This window comes from Pinus tabuliformis, chromosome 1_2 (genome assembly GCF_031772625.1).
Source record: "Pinus tabuliformis cultivar Carrire ecotype Pingquan chromosome 1_2, CPIR1, whole genome shotgun sequence".
Classification (NCBI taxonomy): domain Eukaryota; kingdom Viridiplantae; phylum Streptophyta; class Pinopsida; order Pinales; family Pinaceae; genus Pinus; species Pinus tabuliformis.
This window is the reverse complement of record NC_142298.1, coordinates 575,000,227-575,013,772: the sequence shown is the minus strand read 5'-3', so window position 1 is coordinate 575,013,772 and position 13,546 is coordinate 575,000,227. Positions and strand designations below refer to the sequence as shown.

At 40.5% G+C, this 13,546-nt stretch overlaps 1 pseudogene; it reads right to left on the bottom strand.

Annotated features, from left to right (window-relative positions):
• Nucleotides 1-408: 408 nt before the first annotated feature.
• Nucleotides 409-918, bottom strand: LOC149206908 (putative inositol transporter 2 pseudogene; annotated as a pseudogene).
• Nucleotides 919-13,546: the final 12,628 nt, after the last annotated feature.

Below are 13,546 nucleotides of genomic sequence, written 5' to 3'. Positions count from 1 at the left end.
CAAATCATTACCATCACTGGATCGTTGCAACCCCACGCAGGTCTAAAAACTTCTCTTGCAGCAGGTGACTCTTTCCCCCATTGGTAGAATGATAGACACCAGCAGCAATGCAAAGATCATTGCCCTCACTGAAATGCTGACCATCCACTTCGACATCAGCTCCAGAATTGTTGTAGTGACAACATCCACCTTCAACATTCCCCCAAATATCCAAACGCCCACCGTGTCCGGCAGTGCAGTGCTTATGATGGTCTCGTTCTTGGTCATTGGCCCCATTTTCTCCAGCTTCTCCTCTTGAAAGGATAGTCCCTTTGTTTCCGGAAGAGCTACAAAGACAAAAATCATAGCCAGAGCAGACATGCATGTAAACAGGAAAAAAAAAAGCCCCAGATGTTCCTAATAAACGTGTTAGCGAAAAAACGACTGCGCAACAAGAAGATTTGAAAGCCAATTTGCAGTTGCTGCAATTCCTCCACAGACACCCCTATATTGTGCAGGGTAAATCTCTGAATTGACTACCCAAGGAACCGACCCCATTCCAGGGGAAAATGCCACAATGTAGAATATAAGGCCAACTAACACCAACCAGCCATACTGGCTTGGGCATGCTTGTGTATACCATGATCTAGAAGCACTGGTGCAGATGCCAGCGACAGTTGCATTGTAAATTAAACAGCTACCTGGTTCCATCTTGTTTTCAGGAGCAGCACAAAGCCCGCATGCTGCATGTAGGTAGTCAACCCAAGACAAAGATCTAGATACACTTTGCTTGGTCTGCATGGCTGGGCATAAAGTTTCTCTTCTGAAAGTATTCTCTGGTCTCATGACATTGGGCGAGTCAGTAGTGGTCACGAAGAACCCCACTGATAACAAAAGTAAGGCTCCTGTTACACCAGATTGAGTCTCTGCCGCATCCATAATCTGCTCTAATTCAGTCTTCAGGTCCTCTGGAGGATAAATTCTTTGAAAAAATAGGAATAACGTCATCAAAATTTCCCTTTCTAATTAGCCATCGGGGTGATTCTGGCAAACTGAAACCCTTGCGAGGAACTCATGAAGTCGTAGATCTCGGATCCTGGGACTCGATCTCCCGACTTCCTGCAGCTCCCATGCCTCCTGGCACTTGAAATTGTCACGCAAACAGCAACACACACCGAACGATCTCCACCTCCACGCAATACGACTCACACACTGCTGCACCTCCACACAACTCTGACTATCATCGACCTCACCACGCCTTACCACTGGCTCGTTGTGGCCTCCACACCAAAAATTCACAGCAAATTCACGATCTACGCTACACACTCGACAGTCAACGAGCTTGGAATTGACTGGCAACCAGAACCTGTTTGACACGCAACAACGGATCCTTGCTTGATTCTAAATTCTCCCCCTTTTTTTTTCTGCGAGTGCTCATCTCAACGTGATCAAACACATAGCAGCATCCAAGAGGAGGAACAAGTCGTCTCCATTTCTGCTGCAATACTTCCGTCGTACTGCCTCCAATTCTCACCCATAATGGCGCTGCTCAACGCTAGTCGATGGACAAACAAAATTACCGCTAATATAAATGATTTATTTTCCTATGCCCAGGAAGGGCCAGAGGCCCTTACGGGCTCTGAAGCTCTGATACCAAGATAAAATTGCAGACACTCAATAATATATTCTATTAATTTGAATGAGGAAATTACACACATATTTATACAATCAATAGTCTCAAGATAGGAATGCTATCTTAGACGTACAGTAGTGTGGTTGAGAGATTCTCTCAACCACACACTAAACTAGGAGAAACTAAATTCCTATTATGTAGGAACAAACTCCTCAAATGGATAATTACAACCATAGACAAGTAGGAATTATTTATTTCTAACTTCTCAACTGTTACATTTAGAGACACTTATAATGCCTAATTGTTCTCTATGAAATTCAAATGCATTCTTTCCCAATGGCTTTGTGAAAAATATGCTACTTGATATTTGGAACCACAAAAAGAAAGGACTATGTCCCCATCATTGACAAGATCATGGATCAAATGAAAATGGGTGTTAATGTGCTTGCCCTTTTTGTGGAAAACATGATTTTTTGATTAAAAAAATTGTTGAACTGTTATCACAGTAGATTGGAGTTGGCTCCTTCTGAATATTTGAAATATCTTTCAATAATCTTCTCAATCACACAACTTGACAAGTTGTTGAATTTGCTGCTACATATTCTGCCTCTGCAGAAGATATTGGAATGCTTGACCCTTTCTTGGATGCCCATGAAATCAGATTGGTTCCAAGATGAAAAACATATCCTGAAGTGCTTTTGCGATCATCTAAACTCCCTGCATAATCGATGTTTGTATAACCTGAAAGTGAACAATTTTTAGAATGTGTATAGAACAAACCATAGTCTATTGTATATGAAATATACCTTAAGGTCATTTTTGCAACCTTCCAATGAGTGATCTTAGGTGACTCCATAAACGTCGAGACAAAACTTGTTGCAAACATAATGTCAGGTCTAGTTGCAGTTAGATACAACAAACTACCAACTAGAGTTTTATACATTGTGGAATCAACTGGTGGTGCTACATATTCTTTGCTTAGTTTTGTGCCTTGAGAAATTGGTGCATCTGCAGATCCACAATTGGTCATTCAGAACTTTTTCATGATATCAATGGAATATTTTTGTGGACCAAAAGAAATGGCATTAGCAGATTGGTGAATTTAAATGCCTAAGTATTTCATGACTCTTAGATCTGTCATATCAAACTCTATTTGTATTCTTGCTTTGAACTCTTTTAACATCATGTTTCTTGTATAAAGAATATCATCTACTTAAAGGCATACAATAAGAATTTTACCTTCATGCATTTCGGTATACAAAGTTGTCTCATGATTTCTTCTACAAAATCCACTTTTGATGAGATAGGTGTCAATGCGACTGTACCAAGCTCTAGGATCTTGTTTCAAACCATATGTTGAAGGTGTTGGACCTGCCAACATGTTAGGGGATCTCCCTAGTAAGAAGTCCCAATTAGACCTCAGAGTGTTTGGTGTAGGTGTCCCAGTAGTGGTTCGTACGGTATTGCCTTGACTGCGGTTTCGCACAGAGGAAAGTAAGATGTCCCTGTTGGTAAGAAGGGTGTGACAGATGCAACGAGTCAAGGAAGGTGCATGAACAGTTCTAACACACGAAAAGTGGGGTGAGTGCGCCCCTTGGAAACATGTAATAGTACGCAGCTTGGAAGGGAACACACGATCGAAGATGCATCACAAGCTATAAATCAAGATAGTGAGCAATCCAAAGTGATGGTTAAACCAATCAACATGTTTAAGTAAGATTCATACATACTTATACAAAATAGTCCATACATTCATGTGTAAGAAAATAGATACATATATCATTTAGAATAACAAGATAGCTGGAATACAATACGACATATGCATGAAACATGTTGGCTCTAGTATATTAAGAAGTCTAAGTTCCAATCATACAATACATCCATGTCCAACCACTAGCTCTGATAGCGGAACGTTATAGCCACAATCGCGTGCTCCTCTAAAGAGATATACTAGCTCTACAGAGTGGAGAAGCCAAGGCTCATTACAACACTGCCCAAGCTTTCTCTAAGATACACCTATGGGAAGCTTGGCCAACCAAAAGCCTATATAATGAGTTATGAGTGACTATATATAGCAAAGGGTGGGGTGGCCCTTGACATTCCCCTCTGTGATAGTTCAACTACCCTTATGACCCTTCATCTACTCTATGACTATTACATCCAACTATCAGCACTTGAACTTACACTTGACAAGACATTACTTATAATCTGCACATGTACCCATGTGAGACAAATTAGGCTTGAGAAAGCCATGCAAGACATCACTATGACTCAGAAAATTATTGGAAGACCAGCTCTTCGACATCCTCATGGTGGTTGACAGTAGTGAACTGATGCCAAGCTCGGTAGTCCGTGATGGTGTCTGTGTACTCTAAGGTGAAATCTTTCTGGAAACGAACTCTTGCCTTCATAGAATCCACGTACACTGCTTGGGCTCCTCTGTCCAACTTGTCTGATAGCATGCACATCATTGTCTTGAGTGTGGCTGGACGAGCAACATACTTGTGCACGATGTCTGCATTGATCACCAAGTCTGGGCTTATGGCTATGTGCATCAACTCATCAAAGTACGATACAAGCTTCAGTTGGACTTGTGCCTTTGTCTTCGCTTGGGTGAGTGTCCCAATATATGGGATCACATGTGCATGCACCAAAACATCCATACTCCTGAATACCCGTCCATGGGAAGCCTATAGATTAGTGATGAGTTGCGGGATATCTTCATAGTTATCGATCTGACTCCGGATGTGGGCCTTCAGCTCGACCGCTCTAGGCTTCATCATCTTAGGCAAGTATAGCAGGGCTCGCTTGTATCTCATTGTCCATGTTTGCATGTAATCAACAACAACATTCACGTTCGAAAGGATACATGTTGTCAAGCCCACGAGTCGACAGTTGGCGTGCAACGAGTTGGGTGGGCATGCTCCCGATTATGTGCGACGAGCGAGGTGTGCAATGAGTTTGTGAATGGACGAGTGGGTTGCGAAGGAAGGTTACCACGACGTGACGAGTTGGAGAAGTGCGACGAGCTGGGGTGATCGGTTAAAGGAGCCTAGGGCACGAGCACGACGAGCTAACGAGGTCGAAAAACCAAAATTCAGCTCAGTTTGCAAACTTGGTGAAGGTGAACTTATATTGCACATGTGGACCCGACGGGGCAATGACATGGGCGAGATGACATTAAGTTGGGGCACGGTTGGCTGAATGGGCAGGTCAGCCTAGGCAGGCCGACCCATGACATATTCGTGCAGAGGCATATACATAGGCAAATGGACGGAGAGGAAAGGTAACAAGTTTAAAATTCACAAGTGAGTGCAAGCTCAAGGAGAAGGGAGAGATAAAAGAAGGTTGGTGAATAAGGTAAAGGTGAGGTGCAGACGGTTCTTGGTTGCAGCACCAAGGTGGGGGAAAAATAAAATGTGAAGGTTCAGTGGGTGACCTGCGACTCAAGAATTGCCCAGGGTGTCGCTGCACGACAGGCGAACTGGGCCGAATGACTGTTTTGAACGATTTCCTGAACGACGCGCTGAATGATTTCCTGAATGATTTTCTGAATGGTGACTCTAAATGAAATCTTAAACGATGCATTGAATGATTTCCTGAACATCGAACTTGAACGAAATCCTTAACGGTGCACTGAATGATTTTCTAAATGGACTCCTGAACAAAGTCTTGAATGACGGGTTTCTGAACGGGTTTTTTGAATGGTGATTCTGAACAAAATCTTGAACACAGGTTCTAAACAGACTCCTGAATGAAGTCTTGAATGACGGGTTCTTGAACGGGTTTTCAAATGGGTTTGTGAACGAGTCTGTTGAACGTGTGATGGGTAGTAGAACCGGTGGGCACTCCGAATGGTAGTTCAGGCAAGGCTACATGGTGCAGGCCGAATTGTACATTTTGAAAGAAATTGCTGAAGAGAAGTTGGGGTTATCTCACAAAGGTTGTAATTGTATTCTATGAAATATTGTTATTATCATTGTGGGTAGACTCATATTTAGGGAGTTTCCCCTCTCATTAATTATCTGTTGTGCATATGTGTAAATGGTAATAATGATAAAATATGAGTAATTGAATGCTTTCGTTGTGTTATGAATGTTAATACTTATAATGTGAAAGAAAACATAAGTATGGAATGTTAGGTGTAGTCCACACTTGTAAGCATTGTTAAAAAGAAAATGGGTGGTGGTGCTGCACCCCCCTTCACGTGGGTTGAAAGACTACCACTAGGGTAGGGGTGTTACACGTGCTCTCCTAGCACATCGTTGCCACTAACCGTTAAGATGGATAGCTGCCTTATGCATGGTACCAAGCTTGCAATACAATACCCGCATGACTGTGTCAAGGGACAATACTTCATCCAATATTTCCTTCTTCAACTCTTCTCGAGCGGATGTTGTAACCAGTTCTCCTCCTTGCTTGGTTGTCTGTAATTCCTTAGCCATTCACTCGTTCTCAACTATTAGGAAGCAAACACTCGAGCTAGTGTCTTCGGCATATGCTCTAGTAGAATCAACCAATTTTGTTGGATGTTTGCACATGTCAGACATGATCACTTGTTCCTCAAACTGTGCAAGAGATGTGTGATCATCTGGAGTCGACACTCTGTGAGATAGCACAACTCTATGTTGAGACTCATCGAATGAGATGTTGTGCATCTCCTCCTCCCAATTGTCTCCAAGGGTCACAATGTCTCTTTGGTTGCCAGGGACTTGCTCCGCTTCTGGATCTGGTGAAGCTAGTGGATCGACCTTTAAGCGGTTGGGCATGAGGTCGATGTCTTTCTCTAACTCTTGTTGCTTCATGACTGTATCCATATGCTCAAGCGCCTGTTCAATCCCTTGAGCAAAGTCTTGTTCCTGTGATGGCTCACCCTGTTTGCCTGATGCCAGCTGTTCAGATGAGTCGACTACCTGTACGGGAGCAGTTTCACCCGTCTGTACATGATGTGCCCCCTGTTGCGCTTCCTTCTCCTATCTGCGCAACTCATATTCCTTCCGGAGTTGTTCCTTAAAATCATGCAACTCCTTCTTTATTTCCCCCATTCTCTGTTTTTCTCTCTACCTTTGCACGTTCCTCTTATTGTGTTGTTGCCTCTTCACCTCTATTGCCAAAGCTGATTTCTGCACAACTGGGTCTACTCAGAAAATGCAGCTTTGTTCCTCCTCCATGTTGTCGAAAATCTTCCTCTTGCCATTGCCAGGCACTGGTATGTTTACATCCACTGCTTCAGCTGGTGTTCTCCAAGACGCTGCTTCGCTAACCATTCCACAGCGAGGTTGACCAGTTCATTGGTTCTATAGAAGCTATGACAATATCTCCATGGGTCTTCCTCCACCCAATGACATTCCCCATGGATCCAAGTAAATTGTACTCTCATGAAGTGGTCTTTCATAAGACAATGCAGGTCATACAGATTGTAACTTTGGGCATCAAATGGATATTTATTCTTCTCCTCCGTTTCGACATCCACATGCTTGAAAGCCTGTATCTCATATAACCTGATCCGAAACGAAAGAGCGGGCCAAGGTGCATTCTTCTTTTGGTGCAGCCTAGCTAACAATCCTGCTGAGATCTGATTTGATACTTCCTACATGACGAGTTTGTCTAAGGAAAACTTTGGTAGAACATGCTGAGGCTTCTCCACGCTGTACATCTGTATGAAGGTGTCGAATGATGAGGCATACAAATCTGCTATATCAATTAGTGCCATCATTGCTGCCTTCAACATGCAGGGTGGATCATGTTCAAATACCATCTTGTACACTGGGGTGACAAAATGATCAGACAATTGTGTGATAACTCCTTTGAAGCTGCTTTCGAATAACATCTTACAATAAGTGTTCACAGAGGTCTTCGCCGATGTCCATGCCCACTTCAAGCCTGGGAACTCCTAACAGGCATAGATTGCATCCAAGATGTAAGTGAACATATAGATTTCTGCTTGCATACCTTTGGGCGACTGTCAAGATCTTGTTACCTATTCCTTTAGCTAGTGAGCCAACATGTCAGACCAGTTGCATGCTTTTCCTTCTCTAGCCAGTTGGTCCAATGCAATCACCCAACTTTGCGGGAATGTTTTCTGCTCTCTTGGCCATATAAGAGACATTCGAGGATGACCAAGTATTGATACACCTTCCACAATATCTTCGTCTTGTAGACGTGGTTGGGTGTCATCCTAAATTTGGCAGGCTCCTTCACCTAGTTATTCAAGATATCTATGGAGTTGGCATTGTTGCTAGGTATTTTGAAGATGTCTCCATGGTGATCAGTTGCTTCGACATATGATACATATGTTCATAATCCTGTGCCCTGAAGATAGCAATCTCCGTCCCACTGAAACTACTAAATGCCATCATGTTAGGATCAGTGTATGATACGATCCAATATATCATGTTTGCGCATGGGAGCACGGGATACTTGCATGCAATACGGTACAAGGTAGACTTGTCGATGTTCACATAGACCTGACGGTCTTCAAGATCTTCCCCAAATGTGCTTGCGAATGCATCATTGGTCTCTTCCCATTCAAGCTCAATGCCCTTGTCTACAATCAGCTTGGTGTCTTCATAGATTGACAAGCTTGTAGACACTCGCTTAACTATTGCTCCAGTTGCACTTCCGTAAGTGTCCTTTGATCCTGCACTCTTGGAGGCCATTGATCCTGAAATTCTGAGAGGCGGATGAAAACCTTCTAGATCTAGAGACATAGCAACATGCATGGCAAGAAATGTGTTAGCTAAAACCAAAGAAAACTTGGGGAACGACATGCAACATACCTAGGGATTGACTGGCAAGGATTACGCAATTTTTCCTGGGAGGCTGGGAGACTAGCTGCCAGAACTGCGCAAAAAAAAGTCTAGGATATGTGGAGGCTGGTTGGCTAATGGAATTATGCAATGCGCAATCCGGACTAGACTGTTGGCTGCTGGAATTGTGCAATCCACAATTTCAACTCGTAAGGGTTGTAGGCCTAGTGATTGCATTACGCAATTTTCTGGGCCAAGCAGTCACTGCCTCTTGGAATTATGCAATGCATTACTGGAGGACAGTCACTAGGTAGAAATGTGCATTTTCTGAGAGGATGGTAGAGCCTTCCCTCTTAGGATTACGCAATGTTGTCTTGGTGAGGTAGAGTCTGGGCCAAGGTTGCCCAGACCTGCCGATGGGCAACTGAAAGAAAATGTTTAGGTCAATGCATGGCTATACTGAGTGTAAGCAGGAGTGAATGATCATGCATGAAAACAATGAATGAAAGATTCAAAAAATGGAACAACATGCATGTGTGTGAAGCAAGTCACCGAATCAATTACGTTCGTGCAAAACAGTGTCATGCATGCAACAATAGTGAGATGCTAATGAAAACTGAAACGGTTCTAGCACAAGGTAATATGCATGCAAACGACAAAAAGTGTTCATAGAAATCAAACAAACAACACTCACACAAGTCAAAACACAAAGAGCGATAGAAATGCTCCAAAAAAAAGTTAAGAAGACTTACCCGTAAATAGTTGAGCTCTATGTATCAAAAACTCCTAGATGTATTGTGGGATGTCAGAGCTCCAATATTGATGTCAATAAGTGAGCTCTGAAGCATCGAATAAATAAGTTTGATCCTCAAACGTGCATGTGACAAATCTAGGAAAAAGAAACACTTGGAGGAAAGATTTGAAAATGATCTTTGCATGTAACCTTCATCTGCTAAAAATAGCTCCCTAAAATCTAGCGATGCTTTTTGCATGTTGCTTTCTGTTATTTTAGGAAAATGTAACCGATGCATGCAAGTAAAGCTTTTGCGGTCCTTAGTAGAATCAATCAACCCAATGGCACATCCAACAACCTACTTTATTGAGGGGAAGATTTGTGCATTTATGGGAGGGAGATCGGATAGCTTCTAAGAAGGATTACATAATTTCTAGGGTGAGCAGTTGATTATTGCCGAGAATTGCACAATTTCTAGGCTAAGTAGTCCTGTTGGGACAAATTGTGCAATTTTTTGAGTGAAGGTTGATAGGCAGTGTAATTTTGGAGCCAAGTAGGCTTCTAGACAGGATTGTGGATTTTCTAGAGGGAAGGTTGGTTCCCCTCCACAATTGCACAATTTCATGAGGGAGCTACACAACCTGCAGCTGGAACAAGTATGCAAAAACAGCCTATGAGGGGGATGCAACAAGCTATCATGCACAGGTTGTTATGTTGCTAGAAAACCACTGAATCTTGTGTATTTGAAAAGGCAAGACATGTTACTGAGGATGGTTGGTAGGGAGGCTCTAAAACGAAGCTAAGGAAAAGTTTTGCACGGTGGTTGTAGCAGCTACAACACGATACAAATCTCTCTTCAATTTGTATACCTTATGATCCTGTCCTGAAACTTCAAAGCTGAGAGGCTACTCTACATGAACTTCTTCCTACAATATACCATTTGGAAAGGCATATTTTACATCGGGTTGATAGACTTTCCATTTGTGTTGAGTTGATGTGGACAAAATGGTTCTAACAGTATCTTACCTTGCTACTGGAGCAAAGGTTTCACCATAATCAATACCATATTGTTATGAGAATCCTTTGGCAACCAACCTTGCCTTATGTTTCTCAATCTCTCCTTTTCATCTAGCTTGCTATTATATACCCATTTTACACCAATTCAAGTTTTGTCTTTTGGGAGATCAGCTAGTTCACAAGTTTGATTCTTCTCTATGGCAAAAATTTCTTGTTTCATTGCATCCACCCAATGATTTTCTTTAACTACTTCTTCAAAATGGGTTGGTTGAGATCAAAGAAATGCAAACATATTCTGTTGGTCAAACTCATGCTCTTTCTCATATATTTCTCTGATTCTTCTTGTTTTTTTATTGTCTTCTGAATATGTTGAATCACTTATAGATTCACTACTCAAAGATGTACCATTTTTAGAATGGTATGGCTCTTCTTCAACCTATAATCTTGGTGGTTGTGGTGGATAAAATAATTGATTTGAAGCTTCATCAACTTGATTAGACCAAGATTTATTTTCAAGAAATTTTACATCTCTGCTTATAACAAACTTCTTGGTAACTAGATTATAAAGTCTATAAGCCTTTGACTTCTCACTATAGCCTACAAAAATAGATCTTTCACTCCTATCATCAAGTTTCTTTCTTAGCTTCTGAGGAACATGTGAAAAAGCTACTCATCCAAAAATTCTAAAGTGAAATACGTTTACCTTTTTAGCATCCCATGCTTCTTGGGGTACTATATCCTGGAGACTCGTTGTTGGAGATCTTTTGAGAACACACATTGCTGTCAAAACTACTTCAGTCTAATAGTTATTTGGCAACTTCTTCTCTCGAAGCATACATTTGACCATATTCATGATTGATTGAATTTTCCTTTCTGCTACTCCATTCTGTTGTAGAGTATATCTTGTTGTATTCTACATTATGGTTGCCTGTTTTTGACAAAAAACTTTGAATTCATTATAGTTGTACTCTCCTCCTCTATCGGATCTGAGTACTGCCAAACACTTTCCACTTAGCGTTTGTGCTTCTACTTTGAATTCCTTGAACTTTGAGAATGTACCTGATTTATTTTTGAGAAAATACACCCATATCTTCCTGCCATAGTCGTCAATGAATGTTAAAAAATAAACACTACCACCAATGGACTATCTCTATATTGGACCACATAAATGTGTATGAACAAACTCTAAAGGCTCTTTTGCTCTAGAGGAAGATGTAGGAAAGCTATCTCTTTTATGCTTGGCCATAACAAAAATTTCACAATTAGAGTTTTTCAGTCATAGTAGGGAGACCAATGCCGATTGATTTTTTATTAAGTTGACTTAGAGTCTTGAATGGGATATGGCCATATCTAGAATTCCATAGTTGAGATTCATCTATTATTGACACATTGTGGACTAAAGACTATGAGAGATATTGACTTCTAAGAGTCAAAGGAAACATCCCATTCTTGGTTTTTACAACCTTTGCTATTAGTCTTCTATTGGGAGGTTTGTCATAGATATAACATATGTTCCCTTGAAATATTACAGCATAACCATGTTCCATCACTTGTCCTACACTAATGAGGTTATGCTTCAAAATTGGAACATAATAAACATCAGGAATGCATTTCTACTGATTTTGTTTAGTAAGAATAGGGACTATAGCTTTTCCTTCTGCTTTAATGTAAGAACGATCTCCAAGAGGAATTGATGATGTTATGGAAGCATTAACATAAGAAAGAATATTTTTGTTCCCTACCATATGGTTGTTGCAGCCACTCTCCAGTAACCAAAGATCCTTGTTTTGAGTGTCTTCAGAAATATGAGAGGAAAGAAACATTGTTTCAGAGGATTCTCCTTCATTGTTGCAGAGATGGAAACAACTTGTTTGTTGATCTGACTGTTTCTTTCTACATTCATGTTCATAATGTCCAAATTTCTTATAGTAATAACATTGGACATTAGATTTTCTCCATGGTCTGCATTTCTGAGTTTGGTTTTGTGGAGGTCTCCACTACTCTACTGATTTGCCTCTATTGTAGCCTCTGCCTCTCTTATTTCCGCCTCTGAATATTTGGGCTCCGCCTCTACCAAAAGCATGTTGTGCTTTGAAATATTGTTCCATGGAATATTCTGCCAAGTTGAGTCTTGTTTTGTGTGCCAGAAGTGATCCAGTCAATTGTTCTACTGCGAAAGTTGTAAAAATTTCGGATTCCAGAATGGATGTTACAATCATGTCATATTTCTTGGGCAAAATTTGAAGTGCTTTTTGAACAATTTTCTAATCTCAAATGATTTCACCAATGAGCTTGATCTGATTGACTATTTCCATGACTATAGTCATGAATTGATCCACATTTTCTGTGTCAGTCATCCTTAGGGTTTCGAACTGGGATCTCAATGTCTGTAATTTCACTGTCGTCACTGTATCATTACTTTGATATGCATCTTTCAAGATTTCCCAAGCTTCATATGTTGTGGATGCACCAATTATCTTATCGAAAATATAGTCATCGAGTGAGTTTTGTATCCAACATTTGGCTCTATGTTCTTTCTTTCGGAGTTCAGTAGCTTCATTCATCTGATTATTGGACATGGCCACCAATGCTTCTTGGGTCAGATCTATATAGGCGTTCTGAAGTGTATCACATCACTCTTAAGCTTGCAGGAATGTCTCCATTCTCAAAGAGAAAAACTCGTAATTTTTGACAAGTAGAGTCGAGGTTTGTGGCAAAGCGCTGGAGGAAGCCATTTCTTAAAATACAAATTTTCTCGCCCTTTTATCCTTTTTAAAAAACTATCTCCCAAAAAAAAAAAAATTTACTGCCCTCTTTTTTATAACTAGTATCACCTTCTTAAAAAATATTCCTTTTTTTTCCAAATTTTTTAATTTAAAAAGAACTTTAAAAAAAATAACAAACCCTTTTTTTTAATACTCCCTCTTAATATATCTCCTTTTAATTTTTTGTTACGAAAATCCTTTAAAATAAAAATATCAACGAAGTCCCCTTTTTAAACCATACATGGGCATTCTAAAAATAATCGCATAGTCTAATGAGGCAGAGGAGTTGCCCGGAAAGTTATAGAAATTCTGGTTATATTTAGAGAAAATCCAGTAAGGATTTTTGTAAATCCAAGTTATAGTTTTTAAACTTCAAAATTTTAAGTGTTCAAGACATTTTTGATAGGGTTGAATCCATTTCCACCATCAAAAACACGATTCAAACACTGTCTCTACAAGATTTTTTGAAATTTTTTGGCCCAAAATCCGGCCACTTTTAGCCATCTAAGCAATTCCTCCACCTCGTTAGACGAGCTCTCGAAGCCTTTCCCAAAAAAATACTCACGAAGCTTTTTTTTAATACAACTTAAAAATAAGGAACTTTCAAAATAAACGCACTTTTCATGAGTTTTTTTCAAAGGACCTCAGAAAAGAGATTTTAAAAACCTCT